We start from the raw sequence: 22,131 nt of genomic DNA on the forward strand, positions 1-22,131 counted from the left end.
AGTTTTGGATTCCGATGCTCTTTTTCAGATTTACTGTATCACTTGGACTTTTGTATTGACGATGAAACACAGAAATTGCATCGGAATTAAATACAAAAGGCACAATGGCAATCTTCTTACATTCTATGTTTTGAACCTTTCTTGTGAGACCGGTTTTAGATTCCGATGCTTCACTTCAGGCTTACTGTATCCCTTGGACCTTCATATTGACGATGAAACACAGAAATTGCATCGAAATTAAATACAAAATTCACAATGCATACTTGAGTACAAGAGGACTGACTCTTCTTACATTCTATGATTGGAACTATTCCTGTGAGACCGATTAACATTCCGATGGTTCACTTCAGGTTTAGTGTATCCCTTGGACCTTCTTATTGACGATGAAACACAGAAATTGCATCGGACTTGAATACAAAAGGCACAATGCCTACTTAAGTACAAGAAGACTGACTCTTCTGCCTGTCCCTGATTTGAGCCTTTCGTGTGAGACCAGTTTTTGATTCCGACGCTTCACTTGCGGTTTACTGTATCCCTTGGACCTTCTCATTGACGATGAAACACAGAAATTACATCGTAATTAAGTACAAAATACCCAATCCCGACTTAAGTACACGAAGACTGCCTCATATTACTGTTTATGTTTTGAACCTTTCCTGTGTGACCACTTTTAGATTCCGATGCTTCACTTCAGGTTTACTCTATCCCTTGGACCTTCTAATTGAGAATGAAACTCAGATATTGCATCGGAATTAAATACAAAAGGCACAATGCCGAGTTACGTACAAGAGGACTGACTCTTCTTACATTCAACGATTTGAACCTTTCCTGTGAGGCTAGTTTTAGATTCCGATGCTTGACTTCAGGTTTATTGTATCCCTTGGACCTTCATATTGACTATGAAACACAGAAATTGCATCGAAATTAAATACAAATGGCACAATGCTGACTTAAGTACAAGAGGACTGACTCTTCTTACATTCTATGATTTGTACGTTTCCTGTGAGACCAGTATTATATTCCGATTCTTCACTTCAGGTTCACTGTATCCCTTGAACCATCCTATTGACGATGAAACACAGAAATTGCATCAGAATTAAATGCAAAAGGCACAATGCCGACTTATGTACAAGAACCGACTCTTCTTACTGCCTATGTTTTGAACCTATCCTGTGAGACCAGTTTTTGATTCCGATGCTTTACTTCAGGATTACTGTATCCCTGGGACCTTCTTATTGACGATGAAACACAGAAATTGCATCGGAATTAAATACAGAAGGCACAATACCGACTTAAGTACAAGAAGACTGACTCTTCTTTGTGTCTATACTTTGAACTATTGCTGTGAGAAAAGTTATATATTCCGAAGCTTTACTTCATGTTTACTGTATCCCTTGGACTTTCGTATTGACGATGAAACATAGAAATTGCATCGGAATTAAATACAAAAGGCACACTGCCGACTTAAGTACAGGAGGACTGACTCTTCTTACATTCTTTGATTGGAACCTTTCCTGTGACACCAGTTTTAGAATCCGATGGTTCACTTCAGGTTTACTACATCCCTTGGACCTTCATATTGACGATGAAACACAGAAATTGCATCAGAATTAAATACGAAAGGCACAATGCCGACTTAAGCGCAAGAGGACTGACTCTTCTTACATTCTATGAGTTGAACGTTTCCTGTGAGACCAGTATTATATTCCGATGCTTCACTTCAGGTTCGCTGTATCCCTTGGACCATCTTATTAACGGTGAGACACAGAAATTGCATCGGACTTAAATGCAAAAAGCACAGTGCCGACTTAAGTACAAGAAGACTGACTCTTCTTACTGTCTATATTTTGAGCCATTCCTGTGAGAAAAGTTTTAGATTCCGATGCTTTACTTCAAGCTTACTGTATCCCTTGGACCATCTTATTGACGATGAAACAAGGAAATTGCATCGGAATTGAATACAAAAGGCAAAATGCCGACTTTAGTACAAGAATACTGACTCTTCTCACTGTCTATGTTTTGAACCTTTCCTCTGAGACTAGTTTTGGATTCCGATGCTTCACTTCACGTTTACTGCATCCCTTGGACCTTCTTACTGACGATGATACACAGAAATTGCATCGGAATTAAATACAAAAGGCGCAATGCCGACTTAAGTTCAAGAAGACTGACTCTTCTTACTGTCTATGTTGGAACCTTTCCTGTGAGTCCAGTTTTAGATTCCGATGCTTTATTTCAGGTTTACTGTATCCCTTGGACCTTCTTAATGACGATGAAACTCAAAAATTGCATCGGAATTAAATACAAAAGGCACAATGCCGACTTAAGTGCAAGAGGACTGACTCTTCTTACTTTCAACGATTTGAACCATTCCTGTGAGGCTAGTTTTAGATTCCGATGCTTGACTTCAGGTTTACTGTATCCCTTGTCCTTCATAATGACGATGAAACACAGAAATTGCATCGACATTAAATACAAATGGCACAATGCCGACTTAAGTACAAGAGGACTGACTCTTCTTACATTCTATGAGTTGAACGTTTCCTGTGAGACCAGTATTATATTCCGATGCTTCACTTCAGGTTCACTGTATTCCTTGGACCATCTTATTGACGATGAGACACAGAAATTGCATCGGAATTAAATGCAAAAAGCACAATGCCGACTTAAGTACAAGAAGACTGACTCTTCTTATATTCTATCTTTTGAACCTTTCCTGTGAGACCGGTTTTAGATTCCGATGCTTTACTTCAGACTTACTGTATCCCTTGGTCCTTCATATTGACGATGAAACACAGAAATTTCACGAAATTAAATACAAAAGGCACAATGCCGACTCAAGTACAAGAAGACTGTTTCTTCTGCCTGTCCCTGATTTGAGACCAGTTTTTTATTCCGATGCTTCACTTCAGGTTTACTGTATCCCTTGGACCTTCTTATTGACAATGAAACTCAGAAATTGCATCGGAATTAAATACAAAAGGCACAATGCCGACTTAACTACAAGAGGACTGACTCTTCTTACATTCAACGATTTGAACCTTCCCTGTGAGGGTAGTTTTAGATTCCGATGCTTGACTTCAGGTGTATTGTATCCCTTGGACCTTCATATTGACTATGAAACACAGAAATTGCATCGAAATTAAATACAAATGGCACAATGCCGACTAAAGTACAAGAGGACTGACTCTTCTTACATTCTATGATTTGAACGTTTCCTGTGAGACCAGTATTATATTCCGATGGTTCTCTTCAGGTTCACTGTATCCCTTGGACCATCTTAGTGACGATGAAACACAGAAATTGCATCGGAATTAAATGCAAAAGGCACAATGCCGACTTTTGTACATGAACCGACTCTTCTTACTGTCTATGTTTTGAACCTATCCTGTGAGACAAGTTTTAGATTCCGATGCTTTACTTCAAGATTACTGTATCCCTGGGACCTTCTTATTGACGATGAAACACAGAAATTGCATCGGATTTAAATACAGAAGGCAAAATACCGACTTAAGTACAAGAAGACTGACTGTTCTTTCTGTCTATAGCTTGAACTATTGCTGTGAGAAAAGTTTTGGATTCCGAAGCTTTACTTCATGTTTACTGTATCCCTTAAACTGTCGTATTGACGATGAAACACAGAAATTGCATCGGAATTAAATACAAAAGGCAAAATGCCGACTTAAGTACAAGAGGACTGACTCTTCTTGCATTCTATGATTTGAACGTTTCCTGTGAGACCAGTATTATATTCCAATGCTTCACTTCAGGATTACTGTATCCCTGGGACATTCGTATTGTCGATGAAACACAGAAATTGCATCGGAATGAAATACAAAAGGCACAATACCGACTTAAGTACAAGAACCATGACTGTTCCTTCTGTCTATATTTTGAACTATTGCTGTGAGAAAAGTTTTGGATTCCGATGCTTTACTTCAGGTTTACTGTATCTCTTGGACGTTCGTATTGACGATAAAACACAGAAATTGCATCGGAATTAAATACAAAAGGCACAATGCCGATTTAAGTACAAGCGGACTTAATCTTCTTACATTCTAGGTTTTGAACCTTTCCTGTGAGACCAGTTTTAGATTCCGATGGTTCACTTCAGGTTTACTGCATCCCTAGGACCATCTTATTGACGATGAAACACAGAAATTGCATCGGAATTAAAAACAAAAGACTCAATGCCGACTTAAGTACAAGATGACTGCCTCATACTACTGTCTATGTTTTGAACCTTTCCTGTTAGACCACTATTAGTTTCCGATGCTTCACTTCAGTTTTACTGTAACCCTTGGATGTTCTTATTGACAATGAAACACAGAAATTGCATCAGAATTAAATACAAAATGCACAATCCCGAATTAAGTGCAAGAAGACAGACTCTTCATACATTCTATGATTTGACCCTTTCCTGTGAAACCAGTTTCAGATTCCGATGCTTCACTTCAGGTGTACTGTATCCCTTGGGCCTTATTATTGACGATGAAACACAGAAATTGCTTTGGAATTAAATACAAAAATCACAATGCCAATTTAAGTACAAGAAGAGTGACTCTTCTTACCGTCTATGATTTGAACGTTTCCTGTGAGGCCAGGGTTAGATTCCGATGCTTCAGTTCGGGTTTACTGTATCCCGTGGAATTTCTTATTGACGATGAAACACAGAAATTGCATCGGAATTAAATACAATAGGCACAATACCGACTTGAGTTCAGGAGGACTGACTCTTCTTACATTTCATGATTTGAACATTTCCTGTGAGACCAGTTCTACATTCCGATGGTTCAGATTTACTGTATCCCTTGGACCTTCTTATTGACGATGAAACACAGAAATTGGATCGGAATTAAATACAAAAGGTAATATGCGAATGAAGTACAAGAAGACTGACTCTTGTTACATTCTGTGATTTGGGCCTTTCCTGTGAAACCTGTTTCGGATTCCGATGCTTCACTTCAGGTGTACTGTATCTCTTGTACCTTCTTATTGACGATGAAACACAGAAATTGCATCGGAATTAAATACCAGAGGCAAAATGCCGACTTAAGTACAACAAGACTGACTCTTCTTACTGTCTATGTTTTGAACCTTTCCTGTGAGACCAGTTTTAGATTCCGATGCTTCACTTCAGGTTTACTGTATCCCTGGGACCTTCTTTTTGACGCTGAAACACTGGAATTGCGTAGGAATTAAATACAAAAGGCACAATGCCGACTTAAGTAAAAGAAGACCTACTCCTCTTACATTCTATTATTTGAGCGTTTCCTGTGAAACCAGTTTCAGATTCCGGTGCTTCACTTCATGTGTACTGTATTCCTTGGACCTTCTTGTTGATGATGACACACAGAAATTGCATCGGAATTAAATACAAAAGGCACAATGCCGACGTAAGTACAAGAAGACTGACTCATCTTACATTCCGTGATTTGAGCCTTTCCTGTGAGACCAGTTTTAGATTCCGATGCTTCACTTCAGGTTTACTGTATCCCTTGGACCTTCTCATTGACGATGAAACATAGAAATTGCATCGGAATTAAATACAAAAGGCACAATGCCGACTGAAGTACAAGAAGACTGACTTGTCTTACATTCTATGATTTGAGCCTTTCCGGTGAAACGAGATTCGTATTCCGATGCTTCACTTCAGGTGTACTGTATCCCTTGGACATTCTTAATGACGATGAAACACAGATATTTCACCGGAATTAAATACAAAAGGCACAATGCCGACTAAAGTACAAGAAGACTGACTCTCCCTACTATCTTTATTTTGAACCTTTCCTGTGAGACCAGTTTTAGTTTCCGATGCTTCACTTCAGGTTTACTGTATCCATTGGACCTTCTTATTGATGATGAAACACAGAATTTGCATCGGAATAAAATACAAAAGGCAAAATGCTGACTTAAGTACAAGAAGACTGACTCTTCTTACTGTCTATGCTTTAAACCTTTCCTGTGAGATTAGTTTTAGATTCCGATGCTTCACTTCAGTTTTACTGTATCCCTTGGACCTTCTTACTGACGATGAAACACAGAAATTGCATCGGAATTAAATACAAAAGGCACGATGCCGACGTAAGTAGAAGAAGACTGACTCTTCATACTGCCATTGCTTTGAACCTTTCCTCTAAGACCAGTTTTAGATTCCGGAGCTTCACTTCAAGTTTACTGTATCCCTTGGACCTTCATATTGACGGTGAATCACAGAAATTGCATCGGAATGAAGTACAAACGGCACAATGACGACTTAAGAAGAAGAAGACCGACTCTTCTTGCTGTCTATGATTTGAACATTGCCTGTAAGACCAGTTTTAGATTCCGATGCTTCACTTCAGGTTTACTGTATCCCTTCGACCTTCATATTGACGATGAAACACAGAAACTGCATCGGAATTAAATACAAAAGGCACAATGCTACCTTAAGTCCAAGATGACTGACTCTTCTTACAGTCTATGATTTGAACCACTCCTTTAAAAACAAGATTCAGATTCCGATGCTTCACTTCAGGTGTACTGTATCCCTTGGACATTCTTAATGACGATGAAACACAGATATTGCCCCGGAATTAAATACAAAACGCACAATGCCGACTTAAGTACAAGAGGACTGACTCTTCTTACTGTCGATGTTCTGAACCTTTCCTAGGAGGCCAGTTTTAGTTTCCAATGCTTCACTTCAGATTGACCTTATCCCTTGGACCTTCATATTGACGATGAAACACAGAAATTGCGTCGGAATTAAATACAAAAGTCACAATTCCGACTTAAGTACAAGAAGACAGATTCTTCTTACATTCTATGAATTGACCCTTTCCTGTGAAACCTTTTTCAGATTCCGATGCTTCACTTCAGGTGTACTGTATCCCTTGGACATTCTTATTGACGATGAAACACAGAAATTGCGTCGGAATTAAATACAAAAGCACAATGCCGACTTAAGTACAAGAAGACTGACTCTTCTTACTGTCTATGATTTGAACATTTCCTGTGAGCCCTGTTTTACATTCCGAAGCTTCACTTCAGGTTTACTGTATCTTATGGACCTTCTTATTGACGATGAAACACGGAAATTGCATCGGAATTAAATACAAAATTCACAATGCCGACTTGAGGACAGGAGGACTGACTCTTCTTACATTCAAAGATTTGAACCTTTCCTGAGACACCAGTTCTAGATTCCGATGGTTCAGAGTTACTGTATCTCTTGGACCTTCTTTTTGACCATGAAACACTGAAATAGCATCGGAATTAAATACAAAAGGCAAATGCCGAATTAAGAACAAGAAGACTGACTCTTATTACTGTCTGTGCTTTGAACGTGTCCTGTAAGACCAGTTTCAGATTACAATGCTTCACTTCGGGTTTACTGTATCCCGTGGACCTTCTTATTGACGATGACACACAGAAATTGCATCGGAATTAAATACAAAAGGCACAATGCCGCCTTAAGAAGAAGAAGACTGACTCTTCTTACTGTCTATGCTTTGAACCTTTCCTGTAAGACCAGTTTTAGATTCCGATGCTTCAGTTCAGGTTTACTGTATCCCTTGGACCTTCAGATTGACGATGAAACACAGAAATTGCATCGAAATTAAATACAAATGGCACAGTGCCGAATTAAGTACAAGAGGACTGACTCTTCTTACATTCTATGATTTGAACGTTTCCTGTGAGACCAGTTTTAGATTCCGATGCTTCACTTCAGGTTCACTGTATCCCTTGGACCATCTTATTGACGATGAAACACAGAAATTGCATCGGAATTAAATGCAAAAGGCACAATGCTGACTTCTACTTCTACATCTACATTGATACCCCGCAAGCCGCCCAACGGTGTGTGGCGGAGGGCACTTTTCGTGCCACTGTCATTACTTCCCTTTCCTGTTCCAGTCGCGTATGGTTCGCGGGATGAACGACTGTCTGAAAGCCTCCGTGCGCGCTCTAATCTCTCAAATTATACATTCGCGATTTCCACTTATCATTCCACTTCAAATCGTTCCGCATGCATTCTCCCAGATATTTTACAGACGTAACTGCTACCAGTGTTTGTTCCGCTATCATATAATCATACGATAAAGGATCCTTCTTTCTATGTATTCGCAATATATTACATTTGTCTACTTAAGTACAAGAAGACGGACTCTTCTTACTGTCTATGTTTTGAACCTTTCCTGTGAGACCAGTTTTAGATTCCGATGCCTTACTTCAGGATTACTGTATCCCTTGGACCTTCTTATTGACGATGAAACACAGAAATTGCATCGGAATTATATACAAAAGGCACAATACCAGCTTAAGTACAAGAGGACTTAATCGTCTTACATTCTAGGTTTTGAATCTTTCCTGTGAGGCCAGTTTTAGATTCCGATGGTTCACTTCAGGTTTACTGCATCCCTTGGACCATCTTAATGACGATGAAACACAGAAATTGCATCGGAATTAAAAACAAAAGACCCAATGCCGACATAAGTACAAGATGACTGCCTCATACTACTGACTATGTTTTGAACCTTTCCTGTTAGACCACTATTAGATTCCGATGCTTCACTTCAGGTTTACTGTAACCCTTGGACGTTCTTATTGACGATGAAACACAGAAATTGCATCAGAAGTAAATACAAAGTGCACAATCCCGAATTAAGTGCAAGAAGACAGACTCTTCATACATTCTATGATTTGACCCTTTCCTGTGAAACCAGTTTCAGATTCCGATGCTTCACTTCAGGTCTACTGTATCCCTTGGGCCTTATTATTGACGATGAAACACAGAAATTGCTTCGGAATTAAATACAAAAATCACAATGCCAATTTAAGTACAAGAAGAGTGACTCTTCTTACCGTCTATGATTTGAACGTTTCCTGTGAGGCCAGGGTTAGATTCCGATGCTTCAGTTCGGGTTTACTGTATCCCGTGGAATTTCTTATTGACGATGAAACACAGAAATTGCATCGGAATTAAATACAATAGGCACAATACCGACTTGAGTTCAGGAGGACTGACTCTTCTTACGTTTCATGATTTGAACATTTCCTGTGAGACCAGTTCTACATTCCGATGGTTCAGATTTACTGTATCCCTTGGACCTTCTTATTGTCGATGAAACACAGAAATTGGATCAGAATTAAATACAAAAGGTAATATGCGAATGAAGTACAAGAAGACTGACTCTTGTTACATTCTGTGATTGGGGCCATTCCTGTGAAACCGGTTTCGGATTCCGATGCTTCACTTCAGGTGTACTGTATCTCTTGTACCTTCTTATTGACGATGAAACACATAAATTGCATCGGAATTAAATACCAGAGGCAAAATGCCGACTTAAGTACAACAACACTGACTCTTGTTACTGTCTATGTTTTGAACCTTTCCTGTGAGACCAGTTTTAGATTCCGATGCTTCACTTCAGGTTTACTGTATCCCTGGGACCTTCTTTTTGACGGTGAAACACTGAAATTGCGTAGGAATTATATACAAAAGGCACAATGCCGACTTAAGTAAAAGAAGACCGACTCTTCTTACATTCTATTATTTGAGCGTTTCCTGTGAAACCAGTTTCAGATTCCGGTGCTTCACTTCATGTGTACTGTATTCCTTGGACCTTCTTGTTGATGATGACACACAGAAATTGCATCGGAATTAAATACAAAAGGCACAATGCCGACGTAAGTACAAGAAGACTGACTCTTCTTACATTCTGTGATTTGAGACTTTCCTGTGAGACCAATTTTAGATTCCGATGCTTCACTTCAGGTTTACTGTATCCCTTGGAAATTCTCATTGACGATGAAACATAGAAATTGCATCGGAATTAAATACAAAAGGCACAATGCCGACTGAAGTACAAGAAGACTGACTTGTCTTACATTCTACGATTTGAGCCTTTCCGGTGAAACCAGATTCGTATTCCGATGCTTCACTTCAGGTGTACTGTATCCCTTGGACATTCTTTGTGACGATGAAACACAGATATTTCACCGGAATTAAATACAAAAGGCACAATGCCGACTAAAGTACAAGAAGACTGACTCTCCTTACTATCTATATTTTGAACCTTTCCTGTGAGACCAGTTTTAGTTTCCGATGCTTCACTTCAGGATTACTGTATCCATTGGACCTTCTTATTGATGATGAAACACAGAATTTGCATCGGAATAAAATACAAAAGGCACAATGCCGACTTAAGTACAGGAGGACTGACTCTTCTTACATTCTATGATTTGAACCCTTCTCTGAGACCATTTCGAGATTCCCTTCACTTCAGATTTACTGTATCCCTTGGACCTTCTTATTGACAATGAAACAAAGAAATTGCATCGGAATTAAATACAAAAGGCACAATGCCGAATTAAGCTCAAGAAGACTGACTCTTCTTACTGTCTATGTTTTGAACCTTTCCTGTGAGATTAGTTTTAGAATCCTATGCTTCACTTCAGGTTTACTGTATCCCTCGGATTTTCTTACTGACGATGAAACACAAAAATTGCATCGGAATTAAATACGATGGCACAATGCCGCCTTTAGTAGAAGAAGAATGTACTCTTCTTACTGTCAATGCTTTGAACCTTTCCTGTAAGACCAGTATTAGATTCCGAAGCTTCACTTCAGATTTACTGTATCCGTTGGGCCTTCATATTGACGATGAAACACAGAACTTGCATCGGAATTCAATACAAATGGCACAATGCCTACTTATGTACAAGAGGACTGACTCTTCTCACATCCCATGATTTGAGAATTTCCTGTGAAACCAGTTTCGGATTCCGATGCTTCACTTCAGGTGTACTGTATCCCTTGGACCATCTTATTGACGATGAAACACAGAAATTACATCGGAATTAATTACAAAAGGCACAATGCCGACTTAAATACAAGAAGACTGTATCTTTATACTTTCTATGTTTTGAACCTTTCCAGTGAGACCAGTTTCAGATTCCGATGCTTCATTTCAGGTTTACTGTATCCCTTGGACCTTCTTATTGACGATGAAGCACAGAAATTGCATCGTAAGTAAATACAGAAGTCACAATGCCGACTTAAGTACAAGAGGACTGACTCTTCTTACATTCAACGATTTGAACCTTTCCTTTGAGACCAGTTTTAGATTCCGATGCTTTACTTCAGGTTTACTGTATCCCTCGGAATTTCTTATTAGCGATGAAACACAGATATTGCATCGGAATTAAATACGAAAGGAACAATGCTGACTTAAGTACTAGTAGACGGACTCTTCCTACTGTCTATATTTTGAACCTTTCCTGTGAGAAAAGTTTTGGATTCCGATGCTCTTTTTCAGATTTACTGTATCACTTCGACTTTTGTATTGACGATGAAACACAGAAATTGCATCGGAATTAAATACAAAAGGCACAATGGCAATCTTCTTACATTCTGTGTTTTGAACCTTTCTTGTGAGACCGGTTTTAGATTCCGATGCTTCACTTCAGGCTTACTGTATCCCTTGGACCTTCATATTGACGATGAAACACAGAAATTGCATCGAAATTAAATACAAAATTCACAATGCATACTTGAGTACAAGAGGAGTGACTCTTCTTACATTCTATGATTGGAACTTTTCCTGTGAGACCGATTAACATTCCGATGGTTCACTTCAGGTTTAGTGTATCCCTTGGACCTTCTTATTGACGATGAAACACAGAAATTGCATCGGAATTAAGTACAAAATACCCAATACCGACTTAAGTACAAGTAGACTGCCTCATATCACAGTCTATGATTTGAACCTTTCTGTGAGACCACTTTTAGATTTCGATGCTTCACTTCAGGTTTACTGTATCCCATGGACCTTCGTATTGACGATGAAACACAGAAATTGCATCGGACTTGAATACAAAAGGCACAATGCCTACTTAAGTACAAGAAGACTGACTCTTCTGCCTGTCCCTGATTTGAGCCTTTCGTGTGAGACCAGTTTTTGATTCCGACGCTTCACTTGCGGTTTACTGTATCCCTTGGACCTTCTCATTGACGATGAAACACAGAAATTACATCGTAATTAAGTACAAAATACCCAATCCCGACTTAAGTACACGAAGACTGCCTCATATTACTGTTTATGTTTTGAACCTTTCCTGTGTGACCACTTTTAGATTCCGATGCTTCACTTCAGGTTTACTCTATCCCTTGGACCTTCTAATTGAGAATGAAACTCAGATATTGCATCGGAATTAAATACAAAAGGCACAATGCCGAGTTACGTACAAGAGGACTGACTCTTGTACATTCAACGATTTGAACCTTTCCTGTGAGGCTAGTTTTAGATTCCGATGCTTGACTTCAGGTTTATTGTATCCCTTGGACCTTCATATTGACTATGAAACACAGAAATTGCATCGAAATTAAATACAAATGGCACAATGCTGACTTAAGTACAAGAGGACTGACTCTTCTTACATTCTATGATTTGTACGTTTCCTGTGAGACCAGTATTATATTCCGATTCTTCACTTCAGGTTCACTGTATCCCTTGAACCATCCTATTGACGATGAAACACAGAAATTGCATCAGAATTAAATGCAAAAGGCACAATGCCGACTTATGTACAAGAACCGACTCTTCTTACTGCCTATGTTTTGAACCTATCCTGTGAGACCAGTTTTTGATTCCGATGCTTTACTTCAGGATTACTGTATCCCTGGGACCTTCTTATTGACGATGAAACACTGAAATTGCATCGGAATTAAATACAGAAGGCACAATACCGACTTAAGTACAAGAAGACTGACTCTTCTTTGTGTCTATACTTTGAACTATTGCTGTGAGAAAAGTTATATATTCCGAAGCTTTACTTCATGTTTACTGTATCCCTTGGACTTTCGTATTGACGATGAAACATAGAAATTGCATCGGAATTAAATACAAAAGGCACACTGCCGACTTAAGTACAGGAGGACTGACTCTTCTTACATTCTTTGTTTGGAACCTTTCCTGTGACACCAGTTTTAGAATCCGATGGTTCACTTCAGGTTTACTGCATCCCTTGGACCTTCATATTGACGATGAAACACAGAAATTGCATCAGAATTAAATACAAAAGGCACAATGCCGACTTAAGCACAAGAGGACTGACTCTTCTTACATTCTATGAGTTGAACGTTTCCTGTGAGACCAGTATTATATTCCGATGCTTCACTTCAGGTTCGCTGTATCCCTTGGACCATCTTATTAACGGTGAGACACAGAAATTGCATCGGACTTAAATGCAAAAAGCACAGTGCCGACTTAAGTACAAGAAGACTGACTCTTCTTACTGTCTATATTTTGAGCCATTCCTGTGAGAAAAGTTTTAGATTCCGATGCTTTACTTCAAGCTTACTGTATCCCTTGGACCATCTTATTGACGATGAAACAAGGAAATTGCATCGGAATTGAATACAAAAGGCAAAATGCCGACTTTAGTACAAGAATACTGACTCTTCTCACTGTCTATGTTTTGAACCTTTCCTCTGAGACTAGTTTTGGATTCCGATGCTTCACTTCCCGTTTACTGCATCCCTTGGACCTTCTTACTGACGATGATACACAGAAATTGCATCGGAATTAAATACAAAAGGCGCAATGCCGACTTAAGTGCAAGAGGACTGACTCTTCTTACATTCTATGAGTTGAACGTTTCCTGTGAGACCAGTATTATATTCCGATGCTTCACTTCAGGTTCACTGTATCCCTTGGACCATCTTATTCACGATGAGAGACAGAAATTGCATCGGAATTAAATGCAAAAAGCACAATGCCGACTTAAGTACAAGAAGACTGACTCTTCTTATATTCTATCTTTTGAACCTTTCCTGTGAGACCGGTTTTAGATTCCGATGCTTTACTTCAGACTTATTGTATCCCTTGGTCCTTCATATTGACGATGAAACACAGAAATTTCACGAAATTAAATACAAAAGGCACAATGCCGACTCAAGTACAAGAAGACTGTTTCTTCTGCCTGTCCCTGATTTGAGACCAGTTTTTGATTCCGATGCTTCACTTCAGGTTTACTCTATACCTTGGACCTTCTCATTGACGATGAAACACAGAAATTGCATCGGACGTAAATACAAACGGCACAATGCCGACATAAGTACAAGAAGACTGACTCTTCTGCCTGTCCCTGATTTGAGCCTTTCGTGTGAGACCAGTTTGTGATTCCGATGCTTCACTTGCGGTTTACTGTATCCCTTGGACCTTCTCATTGACGATGAAACACAGAAATTACATCGTAATTAAGTACAAAAGACCCAGTGCCGACTTAAGTACAAGAAGACTGCCTCATAATACTGTTTATGTTTTGAACCTGTCCTGTGTGACCACTTTTAGATTCCGATGCTTCACTTCAGGTTTACTGTATCCCTTGGACCTTCTTATTGACAATGAAACTCAGAAATTGCATCGGAATTAAATACAAAAGGCACAATGCCGACTTAACTACAAGAGGACTGACTCTTCTTACATTCAACGATTTGAACCTTCCCTGTGAGGGTAGTTTTAGATTCCGATGCTTGACTTCAGGTTTATTGTATCCCTTGGACCTTCATATTGACTATGAAACACAGAAATTGCATCGAAATTAAATACAAATGGCACAATGCCAACTAAAGTACAAGAGGACTGACTCTTCTTACATTCTATGATTTGAACGTTTCCTGTGAGACCAGTATTATATTCCGATGGTTCTCTTCAGGTTCACTGTATCCCTTGGACCATCTTAGTGACGATGAAACACAGAAATTGCATCGGTATTAAATGCAAAAGGCACAATGCCGACTTTTGTACATGAACCGCCTCTTCTTACTGTCTATGTTTTGAACCTATCCTGTGAGACAAGTTTTAGATTCCGATGCTTTACTTCAAGATTACTGTATCCCTGGGACCTTCTTATTGACGATGAAACACAGAAATTGCATCGGATTTAAATACAGAAGGCAAAATACCGACTTAAGTACAAGAAGACTGACTGTTCTTTCTGTCTATATTTTGAACTATTGCTGTGAGAAAAGTTTTGGATTCCGAAGCTTTACTTCATGTTTACTGTATCCCTTAAACTGTCGTATTGACGATGAAACACAGAAATTGCATCGGAATTAAATACAAAAGGCAAAATGCCGACTTAAGTACAAGAGGACTGACTCTTCTTGCATTCTACGATTTGAACGTTTCCTGTGAGACCAGTATTATATTCCGATGCTTCACTTCAGGATTACTGTATCCCTGGGACATTCTTATTGTCGATGAAACACAGAAATTGCATCGGAATGAAATACAAAAGGCACAATACCGACATAAGTACAAGAACCCTGACTGTTCCTTCTGTCTATATTTTGAACTATTGCTGTGAGAAAAGTTTTGGACTCCGAAGCTTTACTTCATGTTTACTGTATCCCTTGGACATTCGTATTGACGATGAAACACAGAAATTGCATCGGAATTAAATACAATAGGCACAATGCCGACTTAAGTACAAGAGGACTTAATCTTCTAATTCTCTATGTTTTGAACCTTTCCTGTGAGACCAGTTTTAGATTCCGATGCTTTACCTCAGGTTTACTGCATCCCTTGGACTTTCATATTGATGATGAAACACAAAATGGCATCGAAATTAAATACAAAAGGCACAATGCCGACTTGAGTACAAGTGGACTGACTCTTCTCACATTCTTTCATTGGAATCTTTCCTGTGACACCAGTTTTAGAATCCGATGGTTCACTTCAGGTTTACTGTATCCCTTGGACCATGTTATTGATGATGAAACACAGAATTTGCATCGGAATGAAATATAAAAGACTCAATGCCGACTTAAGTACATGAAGACTAACTCATATTACAGTCTATGTTTTGAACCTTTCCTGTGAGACCACCTTTAGATTCCGATGCTTCACTTTCGGTTTACTGTATCCCCTGGACCTTCTTATTGACGATGAAACACAGAAATTGCATCAGAATTAAATACAAAAGGCACAATGCCGACTTAAGTACAGGAGGACTGACTCTTCTTACATTCTATGATTTGAACCTTTCCTGTGAGACCAGTTTTAGATTCCGATGCTTTACTTCAGGTTTACTATATCCCTTGGACCTTCGTATTGACGATGAAACACAGAAATTGCATCGAAATTAAATTCAAAAGGCAAAATGCCGTCTTAAGTAAAAGAAGACTGACTCTTCTTACTGTCTATGATTCAACCTTTCCTGTGACTCCAGTTTTAGATTCCGATGCTTCATTTCAGGTTTACTGGATCCCTTGGACCTTCATATTGACAATGAAACACAAAATTGCATCGAAATTAAATACAAAAGGCACAATGCCGACTTGAGTACAAGAGGACTGACTCTTCTTACGTTCTTTGATTGGAACCTTTCCTGTGATACCAGTTTTAGAATCCGATGGTTCACTTTAACTTTACTGTATCCCTTGGACCATCTTATTCACGATGAATCTCAGAAATTGCATGGGAATTGAAATAAAGAAGGCTCAATGCCAACTTAAGTACAAGAAGACTGACTCACATTACTGTCTATGTTTTGAACCTTTCCTGTGAGACCACTTTTAGATTCCGATGCTTCACCTCAGGTTTACTGTATACCTTGGACCTTCTTATTGACGATGAAACACAGAAATTGCATCGGAATGAAATACCAAAGGCAAAAATGCCGACTTTAGTACAAGAAGACTGAATCTTCTTACTGTCTACGTATTGAACCTATCCTCTGGGACTAGTTTTAGATTCCGATGCTTTACTTCAGGTTTACTGTATCCCTTGGACCTTCGTATTGACGATGAAACACAGAAATTGCATCGAAATTAAATTCAAAAGGCAAAATGCCGTCTTAAGTAAAAGAAGACTGACTCTTCTTACTGTCTATGTTCGAACCCTTCCTGTGAGACCACTTTGAGATTCCGATGCTTCACCTCAGGTTTACTGATTACCTTGGACCTTCTTATTGACGATGAAACACAGAAATTGCATCAGAATTAAATACAAAAGGCACAATGCCGGCTTAAGTAAAGGAGGACTTACTCTTCTTACATTCTATGATTTGAACCTTTCCTGTGAGACCAATTTTTGAATCCGATGCTTTACTTCAGGTTTACTGTATCCCTTGGACCTTCTTATTGACGATGAATCACAGAAATTGCATCGGAATTAAATACAAAAGGCAAAATGCCGACTTTAGTCCAAGAATACTGACTCTTCTTACTGTCTATGTTTTGAACCTTTCCTCTGAGACTAGTTTTGGATTCCGATGCTTCACTTCAGGTTTACTGCATCCCTTGGACCTTCTTGCTGACGATGATACACAGAAATTGCATCGGAATTAAATACAAAATGCACAATGCCGTCGTAAGTAAAAGAAGACTGACTCTTCTTAATGTCTATGTTTTGGAACTTTCCTGTAAGACCGGTTATAGATTCTGATGTTTCACTTCAGGTTTACTGTATACCTTGGACCTTCATATGGACGATGATACACAGAAATTGCATCGGAATTAAATACAAAAGACGCAATGCCGACTTAAGTACAAGAAGACTGACTCTTGTTACTGTCTATGATTGAACCTTTCCTGTGAGTCCAGTTTTAGATTCCCATGCTTCATTTCAGGTTTACTGTATCCCTTGGACATTCTTAATGACGATGGAACACAGAAATTGCATCGGAATTAAATGCAAAAGGCACAATGCCGACATAAGTACAAGAGGACTGACTCTTCTTACATTTAACGATTTGAACCATTCCTGTGAGGCTAGTGTTAGAGTCCGATGGTTGACTTCAGGTTTACTGTATCCCTTGGACCTTCATATTGACGTTGAAACACAGAAATTGCATCGAAATTAAATACAAAAGGCACAATGCCGACTTAAGTACAAGAGGACTGACTCTTCTTACATTCAACGATTTGAACCTTTCCTGTGAGGCTAGTTTTAGATTCCGATGCTTGACTTCAGGTTTATTGAATCCCTTGGACCTTCATATTGACTATGAAACACAGAAACTGCATCGAAATTAAATACAAATGGCACAATGCCGACTTAAGTACAAGAGGACTGACTCTTCTTACGTTCTATGATTTGAACGTTTCCTTTGAGGCCAGCATTATATTCCGATGCATCACTTCAGGTTCACTGTATCCCTTGGACCTTCTTATTGACAATTAAACTCAGAAATTGCATCGGAATTAAATACAAAAGGCACAATGCCGACTTAAGTACAAGAGGACTGACTCTTCTTACATTCAACGATTTGAACCTTTCCTGTGAGGCTGGTTTTAGATTCAGATGCTTGAGTTCAGGTTTATTGTATCCCTTGGACCTTCGTATTGACTATGAAACACAGAAATTGCATCGAAATTAAATACAAATGGCACAATGCCGACTTAAGTACAAGAGGACTGACTCTTCTTACATTCTATGATTTGAACGTTTCCTGTGAGACCAGTATTATATTCCGATGCTTCACTTCAGGTTCACTGTATCCCTTGGACCATCTTATTGACCATGAAACACAGAGATTGCATCGGAATTAAATGCAAAATGCACAATGCCGACTTATGTACAAGAACCGACTCTTCTTACTGTCTATGTTTTGAACCTATCCTCTGAGACCAGTTTTAGATTCAGATGCTTTACTTCAGGATTACTGTATCCCTGGGACCTTCTTATTGACGATGAAACACAGAAATTGCAACGGAATTAAATACAAAAGGCACAATACCGACTTAAGTACAAGAAGACTGACTGTTCTTTCTGTCTATTTTTTGAACTATTGGTGTGAGAAAAGTTTTGGATTTCGAAGCTTTACTTCATGTTTACTGTATCCCTTGGACTTTCGTATTGACGATGAAACACACAAATTGCATCGGAATTAAATACAAAAGGCACAATGCCGACTTGAGTACAGGAGGACTGACTCTTCTTACATTCTTTGATTGTAACCTTTCCTGTGACACCAGTTTTAGAATCCGATGGTTCACTTCAGGTTTACTGTATCCCTTAGACCATCTTATTGATGATGAAACACAGAATTTGCATCGGAATGAAATAAAAGGACTCAATGTATCTCTTGGACTTTCGTATTGACGATGAAACACAGAAATTGCATCGGAATTAAATACAAAAGGCACAATGGCAATCTTCTTACATTCTTTGTTTTGAACCTTTCCTGTGAGACCGGTTTTAGATTCCGATGCTTCACTTCTGGCTTACTGTATTCCTTGGACCTTCATATTGACGATGAAACACAGAAATTGCATCGACATTAAATACAAAATTCACAATGCCGACTTGAGTACAAGAGGACTGACTCTTCTTACATTCTATGATTGGAACCTTTCCTGTGAGACCGATTTACATTCCGATGCTTCACTTGCGGTTTACTGTATCCCTTGGACCCTCTCATTGACGATGAAACACAGAAATTACATCGTATTTAAGTACAAAAGACCCATTGCCGACTTAAGTACTGTTTATGTTTTGAACCTTTCCTGTGTGACCACTTTTAGATTCCGATGCTTCACTTCAGGTTTACTGTATCCCTTGGACCTTCTTATTCACAATGAAACTCAGAAATTGCATCGGAATTAAATACAAAAGGCACAATGCCGACTTAAGTACAAGAGGAGTGATTCTTCTTACATTCAACGATTTGAACCTTTCCTGTGAGGGTAGTTATAGATTCCGATGCTTGACTTCAGGTTTATTGTATCCCTTGGATCTTCATATTGACTATGAAACACAGAAATTGCATCGAAATTACATACAAATGGCACAATGCCGACTTAAGTACAAGAGGACTGACTCTTCCTGCATTCTATGATTTGAACGTTTATTGTGAGACCAGTATTATATTCCGATGCTTCACTTCAGGTTCACTGTATCCCTTGGACCATCTTATTGACGATGAAACACAGAAATTGCATCGGAATTAAAGGCAAAAGGCACAATGCCGACTTATGTACATGAACCGACTCTTCTTACTGTCTATGTTTTGAACCTGTCCTGTGAGACCAGTTTTAGATTCCGATGCTTTACTTCAGGATTACTGTATCCCTGGGACATTCTTATTGACGATGAAACACAGAAATTGCATCGGAATGAAATACAAAAGGCACAATACCGACTCAAGTACAAGAAGACTGACTGTTCCTTCTGTCTATATTTTGAACTATTGCTGTGAGAAAAGTTTTGGATTCTGAAGCTTTACTTCATGATTACTGTATCCCTTGGACTTTCGTATTGACGATGAAACACAGAAATTGCATCGGAATTAAATACAAAAGGCACAATGCCGACTGAAGTACAAGAGGACATAATCTTCTAACATTCTATGTTTTGAACCTTTCCTGTGAGACCAGTTTTAGATTCCGATGCTTCACTTTAGGTTTACTGCATCCCTTGGACCTTCATATTGATGATGAAACACAAAATTGCATCGAAATTAAATACAAAAGGCACAATGCCGACTTGAGTACAAGAGGACTGACTCTTCTTACATACTTTGATTGGAACCTTTCCTGTGACACCAGTTTTAGAATCCGATGGTTCACTTCAGGTTTACTGTATCCCTTGGACCATTTTATTCATGAGGAAACACAGAATTTGCATCGGAATGAAATAAAAAAGACCCAATGCCGACTTAAGTACATGCAGACTAACTCATATTACAGTCTATGTTTTGAACCTTTCCTGTGAGACCACTTTTAGATTCCGATGCTTCACCTCAGGTTTACTGTATACCTTGGACCTTCTTATTGACGATGACACACAGAAATTGCATCAGAATGAAATACAAAAGGCACAATGCCTACTAATGTACAGGAGGACTGACTCTTCTAACATTCTGTGATTTGAACCTTTTCTGTGAGACCAGTTTTGGATTCCAATGCTTTACTTCAGGTTTACTGTATCCCTTGGACCTTCTTATTGACGATGAAACACAGAAATAGCATCGAAATTAAATACAAAAGGGAAAATGCCGACTTAAGTACAAGTAGACAGACTCTTCTTTTGTCTGTGTTTTGAACCTTTCCTGTGAGACTAGTTTTAAATTTTGATGCTTCACTTCAGGTTTACTGTATCCCATGGACCTTCTTACTGACGATGATACACAGATATTGCATCGGAATTAAATACAAAAGGCACAATGCCGTCTGAAGTAAAAGGAGACTGACTCTTCTTACTGTCTATGTTTGACACTTTCCTGTAAGACCGGTTTTAGATCCTGATGCTTCACTTCAGGTTTACTGTATCGCTTGGACCTTCATATAGACGATGAAACACAGAAATTGCATCGGAATTAAATACAAAAGGCACAATGCCGACTTAAGTACAAGAATACTGACTCTTCTTACCGTCTATGTTTTGAACCTTTCCTGTGAGTCCAGTTTTAGATTCCGATGCTTCATTTCAGGTATATTGTATCCTTTGGGCCTTCTTATTGTCGATGAAACTCATAAATTACATCGGAATTAAATACAAAAGGCACAATGTGACTTAAGTACAAGAAGACTGACTCTTCTTACTGTCCCTGATTTGATTCTTTCCTGTGAGACCAGTTTTTGATTCCGTTGCTTCACTTGAGGTTTATTGTATCCCTTGGACTTTAGTACTAGAAGACTGACTCTTCTTACTGTCTAGGTTTTGAACCTTTTCTGTGAGACCAGTTTTTGATTCCGTTGCTTCACTTGAGGTTTATTGTATCCCTTGGACCTTCTCATTGACGATGAAACACAGAAATTGCATCGGAATTAAGTACAAAAGACCCAATGCCGAATAAGTACAAGAAGACTGCCTCATATTACTGTCTATGTTTTGAACCTTTCCTGTGAGACCACTTTTAGATTCCGATGCTTAACTTTAGGTTTACTCTATCCCTTGGACCATCTTATTGACGATGAAACACAGAAATTGCATCGGAATTAAATGCAAAAGGCACAATGCCGACTTAAGTACAAGAAGACTGCCTCATATTACTGTCTATGTTTGAACCTTTCCTGTGAGACCACTTTTAGATTCCGATGCTTCACCTCAGGTTTACTGTATCCCTTGGACCTTCTTATTGACGATGAAACACAGACATTGCATCGGAATTAAATACTAAAGGCACAATGCCAAC

Source organism: Schistocerca piceifrons, chromosome 9 (genome assembly GCF_021461385.2).
Source record: "Schistocerca piceifrons isolate TAMUIC-IGC-003096 chromosome 9, iqSchPice1.1, whole genome shotgun sequence".
Taxonomy (NCBI): Eukaryota; Metazoa; Arthropoda; class Insecta; order Orthoptera; family Acrididae; genus Schistocerca; species Schistocerca piceifrons.